This window comes from Sinocyclocheilus anshuiensis, unplaced genomic scaffold (assembly GCF_001515605.1).
Source record: "Sinocyclocheilus anshuiensis isolate Anshui unplaced genomic scaffold, SAMN03320099.WGS_v1.1 scaffold538, whole genome shotgun sequence".
NCBI classification, from domain to species: Eukaryota; Metazoa; Chordata; class Actinopteri; order Cypriniformes; family Cyprinidae; genus Sinocyclocheilus; species Sinocyclocheilus anshuiensis.
In genome coordinates, this window is record NW_015544166.1 from 496,599 (window position 1) to 516,398 (window position 19,800).

A 19,800-nucleotide genomic window follows, 5' to 3' on the forward strand; every position below is an offset into this window, starting at 1 on the left:
AAAAGTGTTTATTACGTTTGAAATATGGATATTTTTCTTACAAAAACGCATGCATTCACTACAGGAGGCCTTTATTCAACCCCCGGAGCCGTGTGAGGCACGTTTTATTATGGATGCGCGCACTTTATTTGACGACTTGTGTACTGTTCAACTGCAACACCCGCTGACTGCAATGATAGAGCTTGGAATAGCCAGGACAATTTTTAATATAACTCCAACTGGATTCGTCTGAAAGAAGAAAGTCATATACACCTAGGATGCTTCGAGGGCAAGTAAAACACAGTCTAATTTTCATTTTTGGGTGAACTAACCCTTTAAGTCACATGAGAACTAATCTAAAAATGCATTTCCACACAAACAGCATTTTAGTTTGACAACCACATCCCATATAACAAGAACACAAACACAAAACTTACATTAATGAGGACCTCTCATACACAGAACAATTTTTTCATACTAACACAACATTTACTATTCTCTATGCCTAATCCTAACATTCAAACGTCCTCACAAGTAGGGTTGGGTACCGTTCACATTTTAACCGGTACGGTACCAGTATCAGTACCTGAATTTCGGTGCCGGTACCCAACGGTACCTTTTTTCGGTACTTTACTCTCTGTGTAATTACAAACACATTTATTTCAGTGAAAAAATAAGTCCAAAAGTCTCAATTTCAATATTTTGAACAATAGGGCCCTACAAACTTTTTCTTTATTTCTTTCTTTATTTATTTTTTTCTGAAATTCTTGTTTTAATTTTTCTGAAAATCAAATGAAGGCATTAAACATTTATTTTAAATCAAATGAAAATTAAACCCTTTTATTTTTTGGCAAACAAACTGAGGTTTACTGTTGAAATTAATACATGGAAGAAAAATGTGAATACTCCTTTAAAACATTTTTAATAGGCTAATAATTGTATAATTTTTTTGTATTATAATAAGTGATTAATCTGGTTGTAATATTTATTTTATCATTTAATTGTTTTATTTAAATTTGATAGAAAATGGAATATTTAACAATGAAATGGCAAAATTCTTAAAAGTGACTCTCACAGCAGCTCTGGAGATTAAGTTTTTGTTTTCATGCCGTCATATAGTGAGATGCAGAGGCCGGAAATCACCGCGAGTGTCACGCATGCTTCAGTATTTGTGTAGTAAACAAAACCGCGTTTCCGCCATTCATACATACAGAGGCAAGCGGAACATGCAGGATTCATATTTAAAACGTCTTTTTGCATTTTAATATTCATAGACACTAGTTCATATCGCGATTCGAATTAAGTGGCAGTGGCTACTTTTGATTTATTCGTCCAAAATTGATGAATTCCGTGGCATTCCGTGCTATAGAGTAAATTAAGTTATGAATGGACTCCGCGATCCCGTCCGTGTTTTCGCAGAAACCATATGACAAATGTAACCACACTTCAGAACATTTCGGCTTGCCCTGTGTGTTGATTGAACACGTTGCAGGGGTGACATCACGTCATCGGTCAGTACCCTTAAAAGTACCGAGTTCGGTACCCAACCCTACTCGCAAGTAATTTTTCATTTATTTTCCCATTGTTTTTTTGTTTTTTTTCAATTGAGAAAAGACCCCAGATCTCCCAAAATGTTCCCAAAGGGAAGGTTTGTATGATTTAGGTCACATCTTGGTACAAAATTTGTCCCTGAAGTATAGCAAAGTAAACACACCAGGGTAGCCTGAGGAAACCCTGGACTGAGAACAGAGTGTTCTTCTACTGTGTTTCACTTACTCTCACAGCTAGATTAATTATTCATCCATTTGAGCCCGGTCTAGATCGAAAAAGGTGTGTGTAAAGTGTGTGGAGTTCTAGAGGAAGAAGATATCCTGCCCACACACACTGACCTGTGTGTTAACGTCCATGTCGGCCTCCAGCAGCACTCGAACGGTGGCGTAATGGCCATTTCGTGCAGCCAGATGTAGAGGTGTTTGCTTGCGTGTATTGCAGCTCATGAGGTTGGGGTGAGCGGTCAGCAGCATGCGGACCACCTGCAGGCGGCCGTACAGGGCAGCCAGGTCCAGTGGTGTTTCTCCTCGACTGTTCCTCATGCTGGGGTCCGTCAGCTCCTGCAGCAAAACACGGACCACCTCGGAGTGACCGTACTGAGCCGCACAGTGCAGAGCCGTCTCCTTTTCATGGTTCTACATCAGACAGAGAGAGAGAGACAGAGTGTTACTGTAACAGCACTGTAAAGAAATTCCCTCTGAAGCATCCATTATCAAAACATGAGATGTCATATAACCATGATAACTGCCTGTCAATCACTTACTGCCCTAAATAAGTCCCATAATGCATTGCAACTGCCCTAAGGCTACTGTCAGGTTGTTTTTACACACGAGACGATACACAGCAGCACACCCTGATCAGATCTCTCCATTGCATGAATAAAATTCAATGCTATTTAATGATAAGACAAATCAAACACAGCTGGTTAAAACTGATAACGACAAATTACTTGAAGGTGAAACATCTGAATGCATTTGCAGATTCGTGAACTTACTTCGAATACTTACCTACTGTGTAAAAAAGTATGTTTTATATAATATGAATATGGGTAGTATCAATGACATTCAGACGTACTACATCCGCCATGTTGTTACTATCACCTGACCTACCAGCATTAGTTGCATTGCTTCACTGCCATTCATAAATCATCTCCCATGGCCTCATGGGACAGTAAAGTGTCCATCGAATGCACACTTCATAATCCCAAGGGAAGCAGTAAGTCATCCAGGTACTTTTTGGCTACTGTTTTATGAATGCTAAGAATTCTCACATGCTACTCTTTTGGCGTACTGTTTTTCGCATACTATATAGTAAGAAAGTATTCGATTTCAGACGCAGCGATGGTGGCTTTCTTGCTCGTGTCCCAAATTCCTCTGAAAGCACAGAGCGGTAAATATGATGACCCATTAGATTAATATCATAAACGTGCGACTTGTCGTCTAATGGTTTAAATGAATGACTAATGGTCGACTAGGAAAGCCTTAAGTCGGAGGCAGACCTAGTGTTTTTACTGACCCAAATAAAAAGAGATACGGCTCAGGATTCTCCTTTATCGCCTTTTCATTTTCATTGACGGCCAAGACTTCCAAGTCTGATTGTTCAGAAATGTAAGCACAACTCTCCCTCCAGGTGGTGTGGGATGAGTTAGCGGTTTGTTAAACCAGGTAATGAGAATATCACCTAACAAATGAAACCAGAGCTGTGCATTCACAAACAGGTCATAAGCCAAAGATAACTCAACAGCGCCCTCTATTGCCACTACTGCACACCGCACTCATTCTCTTGACTGTATGTGTATGTGTGTGTGTGGGTGTGTGTGTGTTTAGAGGGGTGCTCTAACAAACCCATGGAAGTGAAAAATTTGCGGTTTTGTCTGTGGTATGAAGACAGAAGGAGCATCCGTGCAAGTCTGTCAATAAACAAGAATACTGCAGAGTGTGGCCGCTTTAACAGAAATTACTTATTTCAAGCAAATGGGTTCCTTAATTAGCCAGACATGATTGAAAATGATGATAAGAGACTCCCAGTCCCTGAAGCAGCACAAAGAAACAGACCTGATACTGCAGACAGATATCTCTCACTCTCTATATCTCTCTCTCATACTCTATGCCCTGCCTTTCTTCCTTTAATCTCCTTTTTTCAGCCTTGAACACCAAACAAACACACACATACATAGAGTAATTTCCCGCATCTATGAGTGCAGCCTCCATCGTGTATCTGTATGTTGGCCAGACGTGCAATATCCAGAGAGACAGCAGGCCGCTTTCCCACTCCATACTATTCACGCCGTATTGGTTAATATCCAAGAAGGGCTGTCATGATAAAACAACAGAAGTGGCATTCGCATTCAATCAATGAAATGACACATAAAAGCGATGGCGTATCTAGAGCGATAAGCACTTTAAACGACACAAAACACATAATTAAAGTATAAAATAGACAAACAGATGCAACAAAAGGGCTTTGTTCACAGATGAGGACCCCGTGAGTCTCATCTCTTAGTGGAGCACTAAAGCAGATGTACAGACAGACAGTACGGCCCACGGGAGCATAGGGGAGGTGTGGAGGAGCACATTAATCTTGGCTGTCCTGTACAATCCAGTGTAGTTTAATGTGGATTCGGTCTTTGAGACGATATTGTAGAATTAAAGGAATATTCAAGTTATACAAGTATATCAAGTATACAAGTTAAGCTCAATAGAGCATTTAATGCTGATTGACCCAAAATAAAATAAAATGAAATAAATAAAATAAAACTCATCCCTCATTTTCTTAAAGAATAAATAAATATAAAATAGAGGTTACAGTGAGGCACTTACATTTACATAGGATTTTTAATATGAGGATTTAAAGGGATAGTTCACCCCAAAATGAAAATTCTGTCATTAATTACTCACCCTCATGTCGTTTCAAACCCGTATGACCTTTGTTCATCTTCGGGACACAAATTAAGATATTTTTTATGGAATCTGAGAGCTTTCTGACCCTCCATAGACAGCAATACAACTGAAATGTTCCCAAGTCCAGAGACGTAGCAAGGAGATTGGTAAAATAATCCATGTTACAGCAGGGGTTCAACCATAATTTTACAAAGCTACGAGAATACTTTTTGTTCGCAAAAGAAAAAAAACTTTATTCAACATTTCTTCTCCTCCGCATCACCCTATAGCGCCATTTTGGAGAGTATCCGCTGGACGTAAACAACGTATGCTGTTCTATGTCAGCTGCGTCACGCCGGATCTGTTTCACAACGTTGTTGTGATTTGATCTGAACAAAAACAGCGTATCCGTGTGACGCAGCTGACAGAACAGCATACGTGGTTTACATCCAGCTGATATTTTTTCTTTTTTTTTTTTCTTTTGCACACAAAAAGTATTCTCGTAGCTTCGTAACATTACGGTTGAACCCCTGATGTAACATGGATTATTTTACAGATCTCCTTGCTACGTCTCTGGACTTGGGAACATTTCAGTTGTGTTGCTGTCTATGCAGGGTCAGACAGCTCTCAGATTCCATCAAAAATATCTTAATTTGTGTTCCGAAGATGAACGAAGGTATTACGGGTTTGAAACGACATGAGGGTGAGTAATTAATGACAGAATTAACATTTTTGGGTGAACTATCCCTTTAAAAGCCGAAATGTGAAGCTTATAATTCTAACAAATTTTTCTGTTAAAACTTGGTAAGCTATTTATAGCTTATTACTTGAGCTATAAAGATGTTCAAATAATAATTTTTACTGTCATTTTGAGGTTTTAGGGATTATAGCAATACATGAAAACAAAGTTGTAAAACAGGATATAAAGTGACACAGAAAATGTGACAGGATCATGGACAGTCTGTGTCATGTTTTGCCCCCGTTTCTGTTCCCTTATTTGGTCATGTTCCTGTCCTCGTTTTGTTAATTAGTTTGATTAGTCATCCCATACACCTGTGTTTCCCCAATCATCCCCTGTATTTAAGTCCTAGTCTGTGCAGTCTGTCTCTGTCGGTTCTACTTGTTATGTTCATGTGTTTCCTGCCGTTCCCAGTGTTGGATGTACCCTGTGTTTCTTGGATTAAAGACTGTTTCGTTTATTCCTCGTCTCCATCGTTCCTTGCCATCATAGATTGTGACAAAAGAACAGACCAAAACAGTAACCTCCGTGTTTTCCCCTCCGTTAGTTTTCTCGTTTTTCTCAGTGTCTTTATTTCCATTGTGTTTCCTCATGGATGCCCTTCTTCGCCCAGAATTTCTCCTCCTGCTGGAGCAGGGGGAGAGATTGCTCGAGGACCATACGAGACCGTTCCAGCTGCTAGCAAGCACCACCAGCTACCCGGACAACGCGCTCTGTGCATTCTACGACGCCAGTCTAAACATCGAGTGCAGAGCGTCGTCGTCTGAAATGGTCCTCGAGCAGATTTCACCACGTTTGTGGAGTGGATTCTGGTGAGAAACGTGTCACCTCTCACCATCACTCCCGAGGATGATCTCATAAGATCCACTCCGGACCCAGAGCCCAGTCCACCATCTCCCCGCTGTGCGGAGCTAAAGCCCGAGCCTACCGATGACGGAGAGCCAATTCCCGCCGCGATCTACGAGCCAGCGCAATGCCGAGAGACTGAGCGGAGGATCACCCCGGAAGTAGAGCCCAAGCCGTCAGACCAGGTGCGAGAGCCGGCGACAATGCCCGCCATGAGGGAGAAAGCCGCGGATGGTGTGAGTGTGGAGAGGAGCTCCGCCCCCTGCCCAGAGCGCCCTCCAGTGCCCGCTCCTAGAAAGCGCCCTGCAGTGCCCGCTCCTAGCAAGTGCCCTCCAGTGCCAGCTCCTCGTAAGCGCCCTCAAGTGTCCGCTCCTCCTGAGTGCCATCCTGTTCCCGTGTTCAGCCTAGAGGGGGCTTCCGATCCAGAGTTAAGCCCTGAATTCCCATAGACGCACAAATGCCCGCCCTGCCACCCGCTCCTGCCTCCTCCACCGCTGTCGTCTAGCAGCCCTTCTGCTCACCCTCAGCTCACCATCAATACAGTGTGAGTGCCGCGGGTCTGCCATCCTCCAGCGTCGCCATGGCTGGAGAATCCCTCACCTCCGCCTCCAGCTGTCCCCTCGGCATCCCCCTGGCTCGTTGGCTCTCCATCTCAGCCTCGGGCTCCTCCACCACCTGCTCCGCCGCCGTTGGTCGGCCCCCTGGAGTCGGCGGCCATTCCTCCTCCATGGCTCCTCCCTCTGTCGGCTCCACCGTGGGTCGACATTATGGCTGTGGCCCGGGTCCTGCTTGGCTCCTCCTTCCTTCATCACCTCCCTGGTCTCTGTCTACCGGCCCCCTCCCGGGTGTCCGTCCTCCTCCGGAACCTCCTCCCAAGTTCCCACCCACGCCTCCCTCTGTTGTTGCTATGGTGTGAGGACGCACCTTCCGGGAGGGGGCGTAATGTCAGTATCATGGACTGTCTGTGTCATGTTTTGCCCCCATTTCTGTTCCCTTATTTGGTCATGTTCCTGTCCTCGTTTTGTTGATTAGTCATCCCATACACCTGTGTGTCCCCAATCATCCACTGTATTTAAGTCCTAGTCTGTGCAGTCTGTCTCTGTAGGTTCTACTTGTTATGTTCATGTGTTTCCTGCCGTTCCCAGTGTTGGACGTACCCTGTGTTTCTTGGATTAAAGACCGTTTTGTTTATTCCTCGTCTCCATGGTTTCTCGCCATCACAGACTGTGACAGTTAGTAAGCAATTTTTTCAAAACTGAAATCATTTTAACATGAGTACTGTTTACATCTTGTGGCTTTATGACCAATATAGTGAGTATTTAAATGTTAACTTCTATTGAAAGTGCCTCACTGTAACCCAAAGTTTAGCTTTTTTCACAGAAAATAAGAGACAAATAGAAATTACTCTTTTGTGGAAATCAACATTCTAGTTCTTTATATAAGCCACCATGCCATTCCAAACACAGGAAACTAGGTAGAAAGGAGACCATCATACTATGAAACACATGGTTCAACTTATTCTCACACATATGCTTGTTCAGCTAATGCAGGAAGTGACCTCAAACTACTGACCTGTGCTAAAGAGAGCTGGGTGAGAGTGTTAACATGGCGGATCTGACACCGGGACTCACAAACACATCTGGCTAACGCTGTGTGTGTGTGTGTGTGAGAGAGAGAGAGAGAAATATAGGAATTCAGAGGGCCGTCTCTTGTGGGCTCAGAGGAGCTGGAGTCAGAGAAAATGGTGTAACCTTTCGTCCTCCCAACCAGAAAACAAAACATTCCTGGGTAACGCACAAAACTAGCCTTTTTCTCACACTCCTTTTCTCTCTCAAACACATACAGACTCATCCACTACAGATCTATGTCCATATGCTCAAACACACAGGTTAGCTATTTAAACACTTCCGATAGAATTTTAACATAAAAGTATTTTTGAATAAATTACATGAGTGTTTAAAATTGTGGGGGCAATAAGAATGTTTTAATACTTTTATTCAGCAAGGGTGCATTAAATTGATCAAAAATTACAGTAAAGACTTTCAGTAAAATTCTATTTCAAATAAAAGCTGTTCTTTTGAGCTTTCTATTCATCAAAGAATGCTGAACAAATGGTTTCCACAGAAATATTAAGCAGCACAAATGTTTTCAACACTGATAATAAGAAATATGTTTCTTGAGTAGCAAATCAGCATATTAGAATGATTTCTGAAGGATCATGTGATACTGAAGACAGGAGTAATGATGCTGAAAATTCAGCTTTGCCATCACAGGAATACAGTTATTTTAATATGTTGTAATATTTTACAAAATGACTATTTTTACTACATTTTTATATCAGATATTTGCAGCTTTAGTGAGCATAAGAGAAAGAAATATTAATAACCCAAAACCTTTGAACGATAGTGTGCATTGAATACCCTAATAGCTTTAACGTAACATTTATCTAACTGCTACAGAATATCCATACCCTAATTTAACTTATTTTTCCAAATAAAGACATCCCTAAATGTCCCAAAGGAAGGTTTCATCAGATTTGTCACACAGAGGCCTTTTTAATTCCATTTCATTAGAGTCAAGCAGCTTTCGGCTCTCTGTAATTGGTCAATAAATCAAACATCAATCTACAAATGGACACCAACAGCTTCTTTATATGTATTTAAACATAACTAAAATCGGTCTACTGCACTTATTAACATATACATTTACCTTTTGTGTTTGAAAAGACAAAGAAATAGGCACTTGGAAAGACAAGACACGAGTAAATGCTGACAGAACATTCATTTTTGGGTGAACTGTCCTAGTTCACTTAGCTGAGTGATATAAGTAAGTACTCTTCAAGTAAATTAGCAGAGACTTCCCTTAATACACGGTCATATGCTATAAAATGGGCCTGTCACAGGCTGTCATGTTCTTTTCTGTGAAGATGCAGATCGCTGAGTGACAAATCACCTGCAGTTACGTTTGACGTGGATCTTCAATATGAACATGGCAGAAATGCATTGAGCGTTCAGATTGATTTTATGTCCATTCAGATGAAAGAATGATAAATGGAAGCCATCCACTTTTATTGCATTTACAAATCTGGACAACACAGAGGCTCAAATGAATATTCATAAATACACTCTATAGACACACACTCCAAAATCTTTCAATACAGCACACAAATTCACAAAACTCGACATTCCGTATTGGAAGGTTTACAACCCTTGTGTGTGTTTGTGTCAGCATAAAACACTAGCTTGAAATGATGGGGCTATAAACAGCCTCTATATAGCAGTGCTGAAATAATAGCATACCCTCTGACACAAAATATATGAATATTATATTCGGATATGAGTAATGTCCAAGTCATAAAGAGCTCAGCATCCCATACTGCAGTGTAATATACGCCATAAAGTCCGTGCCACCGGCTGTGTGTGTGTCCAGGTATATATGTATCATCACTATTGCATCGCTTATTGCTCGTAAAGTGCTGCACATATCCGTTATGGAAAAGGATGTAAAATGGAGTGAAAATAAAAAAATGTTATCAGTCTAGATTATGCAACATTCATAAATTACTTGAGAAGACCCAATCCAATTAACTTCCTAAAATTTAGTTGAATTCAACATTTTGAGCCAATTCCAATCAACTTGAAAACTCAAAAACAGGCCCTAATCATTATTAACAGACTGACAGTGTAAATGAATGCCGTACACTGTCTTTGTCTCACAAAGGTCTTATCCATCAAGCTGATGGTTCAGTGAGTTGAGGAGGGCTGAAGATTGGACATAATTGTTTCTCTGGCCGGTGTGGTTGTTAAGAGTGAGGCAGATGGCAGGAGAGAGAGCAGCACTCTTCCCTGCACTGAGACAGCATTTTAACTGCAGGTAAATACAGGCCTTTCACAGAGCTGCTCTGATTCTGCTCAACAAACCCTCCATCAGCCCATCAACATGCTGAGATGCGAGGAACAGGTCTGAAACTGTCAAAAACCTGTTAAGAGTGTGTATGTGTGCCTGGCCGAATGCATGGGGACTGTGTACAGATGTTTTAAGTGTTTGTAAATGTGTACTATTAGCAGCAGACTAGTGTAAAGTACTCATTAGCGCTCAATACTAGTGCTTGTTATTGCTCAGATTTGAACAAACTGCTAAGTATTCAAATTCAGATCATTCGCCACCATTTCGGACAGGGATGATACCTTAAAAATTCTGTCAGTTTGTTGAGGAAAAGGTGTGCAATTACTTTTCACATGTACCATTTTCATCTAGGGCCCTATAATTTCCACGATGCGGAAAACACAGACGGAATCCAGTCATAAAATTGGAATTTACTGTATAAAGCAGAATGTCACGGAGTTTAGATGAATTAATCAAAAGTAGATCAGTACACTTAAATCTAGGGCTGGGTTTTGACACAAATTTCACGATTTGATTCGATTCTCATTCACAAGCTTGCGATTTGATTCGATTACCAATTCGATTTGATTCGATTCAATATCGATTATTTTTTTATTTTATTTTTTATTTTTATGGAAGTAAGGAATGTGACAATATTTACAAGTGCCAAATACAGAATATCGATTATTTTTTATATATATCCGGTACAGTACATGCCAAATTTTCTCAAGGAAAAAAAATCTCTCAACTAATGCTGTAAAATATACATGAGAGTCAGTTGGTAATACTGTACATTACTATAACATTGAAGGTTAAAATTGACTGATTTGTTAAAATTACACTTAATGAAGTTTTTAAAATAATTAAGTTACAATTACATAATAATATTTCTACTTCAATTCGTTTTTTTGAAATATAAACATAATGGTGGCTGTCATAAAAACTTGATGGATTTATTCAAACATAAATTAAACATTGAAGAACAGTAAAATTTATAATGAATATGTTATATGGTGCATATATTTAGCAAAATGCCCCTCTCTACAGTTTATTTTTCTATCTGACTAATGAGTTTATGTTCACCAAATATGCTTTTTCTGAGGTAAATGTGACGTTACGTGGCACTGTTTACAAGCCGTTATATTGACGTCTTTGCGCGGCTGAAACACTGATTGAGCGATTACATGAGACAGGATATTTCATATTAAAAGTACCAAAGCACAATGCTTGTTGCGATATATTGGATGGGACGTTCTGCTGAAGGCAACGTTCCATCCATTAACTGAAAACAGGCTAGACTAATCGATTCTTGGATTTAAGAATCGATATCGTTCCGTAAAAATGAGAATCGATTAATATCGAGATATCGATATTTTTTACCCAGCCCTACGTAAATCGCGATAAGGACTAGTATCTGTAAAACAGACTATTTAAATAGGAATCCTGCATGTTCTGCATGTCTCCATGGTAATGAATGGCGCAGACGCGTGGTTTTGTTTACTACACACATACTGAAGCGCACATGATGCGGTAATTTCAGTGTCTGCCTTCTCACTAAATGAAGACATAAATACAAGAGCAACATCCCCAGAACTGCTCTGAGAGTCACTTCATGAGCATTTTGCCATTTCAGTTGAGTAAAACTATCATCATATCATATACACACAGAAACTTAAAAGGCCCTCATGGCAACGACTACTAATACTACTAAAATGATTACAACTTTTTTTTAAAGAAAAATCAGACAATAGGCCATTTTTTCCATGCTTACATTTTAATACTAAACCCCTTTGTTTGCCATAAAATAAATAGTTTGTTTAACTTTCATTTGATTAAAAGATATGTTAATGATGATATGAATATAAGTTTATGCCTTCATTGGATAACCAGAAAAATTAAAATACACAACAGAATTTATGAGGGAAAAAAACTTTTATAGGACTATTGTAAAAAAAATTATTTTAATAAATTAAGCTGTTTTTATGCATTCAAATAATTAGACATACTTAAACAGAATTTGGCAACAAATAACATGAGAAGAAATAAAACTTTTAATAAATTGTTGTTAAATTGTACAGGTTCTGTGGTTTTAACTGATTAGGAATGTTTTTTGATTAATACAATTTAATTTAACCATTAAAAAGGAGTCCAGAAAAAAAATTCATAGGGCCCTTTTCATCTGCCACATGATAAAATGTGTGAAAATACTCGAAAATGTGTGAAAAGATGAAACCCAAGTCACACCTAAAAAGTTATTTTTTACAGATAAATATTTTTACAGATTTGGGGGTGGCCACGTAAGCAACCACACAGAATTCCTTTGCCTAGCTGACAAACACTCACAAGAACATTCAGTTCACCCACTGAAGCAATGGCTTCAAACTGCAACAACTTCAACACCACGTCCCTGAGAGAAAGACAAATAAGAAAGATTTCATGTAATTGTGTGGGCGATTTCCATTCTTAAACACCAAAAATCCAATAAATCTTCTATGGTACTATTTAATTTCATGAAGCTTTTTGCAGGCACAAAATGAACGGGGTAATTGTGCTCTAATCATAATACATAATTCAAGTTACATGAAATCCCTCTCCTACTCTGGCCTCATTCTTACGGCAAACGTTTATACCACCCAAAAACCCTGAGCTATTCTAATTCCATCCTGCTTTTAAAAAAATCAGATTAATCTGACACCGCCTCATTCCATAAACCCCACATTAATCAAATATAACTCCACCCACCTCATATACTGTACCTCACACTAATCTGGCTGTATCCAGATTCACAAACTCCGCCCTAATCTGACATCACAGTCTTCTGATTCTTATGTATGTGATCTGGATTACACCTCTATAAAGGTCTAAGTAATCCTGACGTCTAGCGCTTTCCCTTTTTAAGTCTATAACATCATGTTAGGAGGAACTGAGATGTTCAGGTGTGAAAGTGTGCGAGAGCGTAATCTCATTCATTTGAATTAGTGTCCATTAACTTGCATCTTAATTCAGATATTCACTTTTCAAGAACCTGTAAATGAATTGGAGAATAAGAGTGTTACCTGTGTCCGTTTAGAGACGCGTGGTGCAGAGGTGTGTATCCTGAGCCATCAGCACAGTTCACACTGACACCTCTCCACATACTGCAGAGGAGAAGAACATCAATCAGTACAGCTCAGTAAAAAGACATCAGTACAAAACCACTAAACACCTACAACAAAACCATATACAGAGTTATTTCTACACAGAGCTGATACAGCAGAGTTTGAGCAAACCACACTCATGCCAAGATTGCTATGGGACTCTGTTTCTCACGATCTCCACAGGACCTTAAATGCTGCTTAGAGAGAACACACACACACACACACACACACACACACACACATTTACCTTAATATCTAAATAGGGAAATATCACAGATCCAGGGTTTCCACACTTCTTGTTGCAAAATAATCTCTTTTTAATTAAAAATGAGTGGACTGTTTTCACAATGACTGTTGTCTCAATAATTATTTATGTACTTTCCTCTCAATAAAAACAAACATTTTTAAAAATGTGAAATAAAAACATCTACTTTTATTAATACGAACTATTCCTGAATGGACGTCACAAAATAAGGAGAGATCCCATAAAACTATGCAGATATGTTGTTTTATTTCTGTTATTATTATCACCATTAGGTTAGTTTTATTTCTATTTCTATTATATCTATTTTAGTCCTATTTTTCTATTAAAAATTTAGTTTTTTTTATTTTTAAAAGCAAGGGCCATAAAATCTTTAGAAAAATAAAAAAAATTAAAAAAAAACAGCTGCTGATAAAATAATCATAAATAAATCTAGCATATATCAAATTATATTATCACAAACTTGTTAAAAATATTGCAATTAACATAATTAATATGATAATATTTAATAAGTTAACACATGAACAAAGATAGCCCTAAAAATATATTTTTGATTATTTATGAGTCTGTCCAAATGAGGATGTCCATGAATGTCCTGAAAGGTTTAGCTCAATTTAAATCAATTTTAATCTCCAAAATATGGATGCGCAGTAAGGAGTTTAATATTTCCTTGCAAATAAATCAATAATCACACAGTGATGGCAGAAAAGCATCATTCATTCTCCAGTAAATCATTTTTGAAAAACGTCATTTATTCTCCAATTCAAGAATAAACAGAAAGCACACTGTTCACACTCTGAGAATTAGTTTCGAGATTGATGATTTAACACTTTTATATAATTTCTCTCTATTTCACACACACGTTAATGCCTGAAAACAGTTGCAGCTGAAGTCCATAACTAGAACATGAGCAGTCAATAGCACTGATGTCTAGACTGATAGACTCACCCCAGACAGACATGAGGAGGACAAAGGCCATGACCTACGATATGACTCACAACTTGACTAACCAATCACAGAACAACAGGAAATACACACACACACACACACACACACACACACACACACACACACACAGTGTCCCATGCTGCCATAAATAGACATTCCAATGGTCTGCAGAAACAACATTAGACAGAGGAGCATGAGAAAACTTCACTCAGAGGGCAATCGCTGAGAGTGTGCACACACACACACACACACACACACACACAGTGTCCCATGCTGCCATAAATAGACATTCCAATGGTCTGCAGAAACAACATTAGACAGAGGAGCATGAGAAAACTTCACTCAGAGGGCAATCGCTGAGAGTGTGTGAGACTATGAGAAGGAACCAGAGTTATCAGGACCTTTAAAGGAATATTTTGTGTTTAATATAACTCAACATAAAAAAAAAACATTCTGACTCACTATATTCTATTTATTAATCAATAATTCATGATGCAAACATCATAAATGATTAATTTATAAATATACGAGTTGGGGGAGGTGCGGTCAGACCACATGATATTTAACTATCTGAACTAACCTTGCCATATCATATTTTAAAGTCCACATGAAATCAAAATGAAAGTTTTTTGGGTGTTAGTATCAATATGTTAGTCTTAAGGTTATTTATAAGGCAGTGTGCTCCAAAACAGTGACAAATTTTCGCATTTAGAGGATATAAGCATTCAAAGCTTGCAGTTCGTCACTTCCGCCAAAACGGCTCAATTATTTTTTTGATGTCACATCGTACTTCAGCGTCTCATCAAACTTTCTGTCCAATCAAATGCTCTCTAGAATCGAAGCGCCCGCCCCCTACACTATAAAATAGACGCTGAAGCCGTGGCTGAAATCGGTCACTTCTGTACAGTGAATGGCACGTAGTGCACTATATAGGGGACAGGGAACGATTCAAACAGTGTAAATATGCTTTCTGTTCAGGGCTCTTTTTTTTTTAACCATTCAAAATACTTGTTTTCTATTTTAGTACGTTTTAAACTATATTTTATTTCTATGTTGACAAAGCTGAATCAGTATCACATGATCTTTCATAAATCATTCTAATATGTAGATTTGCTCCCCAAGAAACTTTCCATACTATTATCAATGTTGGAAACAGTTTTGCTGCCTATTATTTTTGTGGAAACAATTTTTCCAGAAACCTTTGATAAATAGAAAGTTCAAAAGAGTTTGAAATTGAAATACTGTAACATCAAAAAAGCCTTTACTGTCACTTTTGACCATTTTAATGCATCCTTGCTGAATAAAAGTATTCATTTGATGACCCCAAACTGTTATAATGTTTTCTTTTCAGGAATGTTTTATCAAGACAGTCATTTGATATTTTTTTACTTTATGAAAAAAATAAACAATATTGGTCCATTACTGCAAGTGTGATTTTGGTTTGTTTTTATCAATTAAGTGACGAGTCAAAACATTTTCTGGTAGGCTATTTGACAGAAGCTGCCATTAGATCTGAACTTACACTGATCCCAAAACATTCATTAAACATCAAGCATACAAAGCAAGCACTTAAGCACAGACACCATCAAACATCATTTGCACTCAGCCTGCAAGACTCTCAATCAAGTGATAAGTGAAAACCCTGTTTCATCCTAACTGGCTGCGTTTACTCCACACATACCAGATGAGCTCCTCACTTACTCTCAGATATCAAGCATTTTAGCATTTGTTTGTCGCTAATGTGTCTCTGAAAGACCGTTGTGCACCCATACATCTCAAAGGAACAACAAAGAAGGCTCAAATTTAGTTAGTTAACAGCATTAGATCGAGCTACAAAACAAGGCCGATCCTCAACAGATTAGTCAGCTATGCAGAGTATTTCCTCCACATATTGAGTATCAACTACGTCAAATGTTAATTCCATTCGCATTCAGCAGAGGTCATGGTCTGCAAGAGTGTGACTGTGATGTGGCTGGATGAGCGTCTCACATTGATCATTGTGGTGAGACAGGAGGATTGAGATAAAAGTATAATATTGTGACAAACGGGAATGAAATCTGAGCATCAGCTCAGAGCGAGGGAAAGCCCTGCCTTTGCTGTGAGTGTATGACTCATCCTGTGTGTGGAGAGCACAGGGGTGCTGCACTGCATACAGTATATCAGTATTACCCAACCTGCCACACACATGCTCACAGCAGCGCAGAACTAATTGGCACGGCTACACACTCTGGAATCGAGTAGTTGGAAGCGCATGAGGGAGGGCTACTGAAAAGGAGGATATGAATAGATGTGGAGAACAAAAAAAGAGAGAGAGACGCTCAAATAAACTCAGACTGAGCACTGACAATTGCTTTCTAGACACACTGTCACAAAAACAAACTTAAAATATCTCACACTGAAAAACCATGATAAAAGCTATGCATTATTTTACACAAAAAAGCTAGATTTATACACTAATGTTAAAAGTTAGTTTTATTATTTTTGTGAAAGAAGTCAAAGCAGTAGTTGTAGTAGTATTGTAAAATATTACAATAAAAATATTTTAAAATGTATTTTGTGAGGACAAACTACATCCTATGATCCCACTTTTTTAATATGCTTATTTTCTTGGTGCACAAGAAACATTTCTTATTATTATCAATGTTGAATTGCATGTTGATTCCTGATGAATAAAAATTTAAAAACAGCAGTGTTTGAAATAAATGTGATTAGACGTTTCATGTATCAAAAATTTATGAATTGTTTATATATTCACTGTTCACTACACAGTGAATGTCATATAGTTCCCTATATTTGGAAAAAGTGATTGAAACTGAAAAGAGTGCACTCTTTTCGTGATATTTGTATGACATAAGCATTACATCCTGAACCACAATCAAATCTTAACATTCAAACTGAAAAGCACTTAAGATTTAATCAGATTTAAAACCACATCTGGTTAACAATTGTAAACACTGGATTCCAAGTGATTTCTTGCTGTTCAGAAAACTCAGTCACAGATTTGATGGACTATACTCTGTGTACTTATACTACACACAATGTTTGAATCTTGTGTATGAAGTAGAAGAGAGCAGCAGCATCTCAAACTGAACAAGCAACATTTTCCAGTTAGCCTCATTAGTATATTTAGCCTCATCTACTATGAACTGAAAGCTACGAATGTTGAGTGCATTAAGTGTCTAACATTTAGGTCTAAACTTTTGTATTTTAATATGTCATCTGGATACACACACAATGCACTAAGCCTGTTTTTTCAGTGTTAACACAATGTTCACACTACTAGGCAAAAATGGTGATGAACAGTGCAGAAAAATTGCACAATTTGCTGATCAATGCTGACTGTGACAGTGCAGGACATGTTTAGGCACAGTCACATTTACCATTGTTTAAATTTGTACCAAATGTTTGCAAACAAATTTGGTAAATTTCACAAAAGATTTTCCCACACAGATTTTGCAACAGGTTCAAGTTCGTCACTGGAATTTGCCTCACTGACCAACAGAAAGCAGCTTGGTTTGAAAGTGACTTCATACAGCAACACTATTTGCAATATACATTTTTTTGCCAAAATGTGACTGACCTTTTCAGCACCAAAAGTTTAAAGGAAAACTTCACCCCAAAATGACAATTCTGTTAGCATTTACTTACCCCCAAGCTGTTCAGTGGAGGCCAGCAACTGTTTGGTTACCAACATCCTTCAAAATATCTCCTTTTAATGTTCAACAGAAGAAACAAATTCATACACGTTTAGAACAACTTGAAGGTGAGAAAATTATTTTAAAAAATTGTCATTTTGGGGTGAACTTTCCCTTTAATACTTACAGTAGTAACAGGCATGCTTGCTTTAAAACACACACATCCTCTATTGTGGGAAAAAAAAACAAGGTCAAACCAAAACATGAGGATCCTGCATTCTGATTGGTCGATGGGCCCATATTTTTTGAAGTGTCTCAATCAGATTGTGCATCAGATTGATTGGCAGGGTCTGCTGATTCCCCTCTGCTTTCATTTCCACTGGAGGATAATTAAAACCAGACACAAACAATCAATAACCGCACAGTACCCCGAGGGCACAGGAAATGCACTGATGTCATTGATTCTCCCATGAGCCCTCTGAGCATTATTGGGCGTGTGGCCTCCTTATGAGAGATCACAGACATATGAACACACTCGACAAAGTCTGGCGCGGCTCAACTTGCCATTAATTAGACCTCGTCAGATCTTTCACGTCTACCTGCAGTCTGTTTCGTAACAAGCATCCATTTCTCACTACAGTCCGATTACAGAAAATCGCTTTGATTAATGCTGGAGCAATTTGTTGTTACATACATCATCAGTCCGGGAAACCTGACACGAGCACAGCTAATACATCAGCCCACGAGGAAAGTTTCAATGTCTGCGCGTGTGAATGTGTTAAACAGATTTTGTACATGCGGTGCTGCCAAACGATCCGCAGAAGCTGAATTTAGATTTTAACAAGCTCCTCTCCACACAAGCAAAGCTTAATCGGAAAGCCCTACACAAGGGAACAGTATGAATCCCTCAGGCCTACCACAGACTTAATCTCTTCTTGAAGGACAAACAATGACTAAATGATACACATGCGAGCATATAGTAGGAACACAAGCGTATGTGTGTGCTTGTGATGTCTGTGTTAAAGGCCATTTGAGTGTGGAGTGCTGTATATTCTATGGTTACTTCCTACAGTAGTTCTCGCCAATGTTTGACCGCTGCTATCCCACAATGCATGCTGCCTCCCTGACCAGTAAGTCACAAATGTGCTTTACTTTGAACCACATTATGTGTTTACATTACCTCTGTAGCAAGAAAGCCCTGCTGTCTAGCATCACTCTCAGAAAAAAAAGGTACAAAAGCTGTCACTGAGGCAATACCCATTCAAAAGGTATACATTTGTACCTTATTTACTTCTAAAGACTGTGTATAAGTACCTTAAAATTATGTAATGGTACCTAAAGTGAACATTTTATTACTTTAATGTTAGCCTAAGTGTTTGTAAAGGTACCGACCCAGTGACAGCTTTTGTACCTTTTTTCTGAGAGTATATATTTAAAGGGGTCATATGATGCTGCTAAAAAGAACATTATTTTGTGTATTTGGTGTAATGAAATGTGTTTATGTGGTTTAAGGTTCAAAAAACACATTATTTTCCACATACTGTACATTATTGTTTCTCCTCTATGCCCCGCCTTTCTGAAACGCGTCGATTTTTACAAAGCTCATCGGTCATACCTGATATTAGTGTTGTCACGGTACCAAAATTTCAGTATTCGGGACCGATACCAGTGAAAATCCACGATTCTCGGTACCAATTCCGGTACCAAAGCAAAACACAAAAACATGCTAATTGAACAACATTTTTATTAATAACGTTAAACAAAAATTAAATGTACAAAACCAATGCCATTCTTTATACTTATTTAAAAGTGTTTCAGGTTTTCCCACAAGTAATAAAAGCATGAAAAAAGCAAACAAGTTTCACCCAAAAGTTTAGTCATAGTTCTGCTGCCACTGAAAAACATCTGTAAACTGTTGTCTGTTTTAGGGTTTGCTGGT

General features: G+C 38.5%; 1 pseudogene; it reads right to left on the bottom strand.

Moving 5' to 3' along the window:
• LOC107695855 (ankyrin repeat and sterile alpha motif domain-containing protein 1B-like) overlaps positions 1–19,800 on the bottom strand; it is a 192,108-nt pseudogene that overhangs the window by 134,947 nt on the left and 37,361 nt on the right.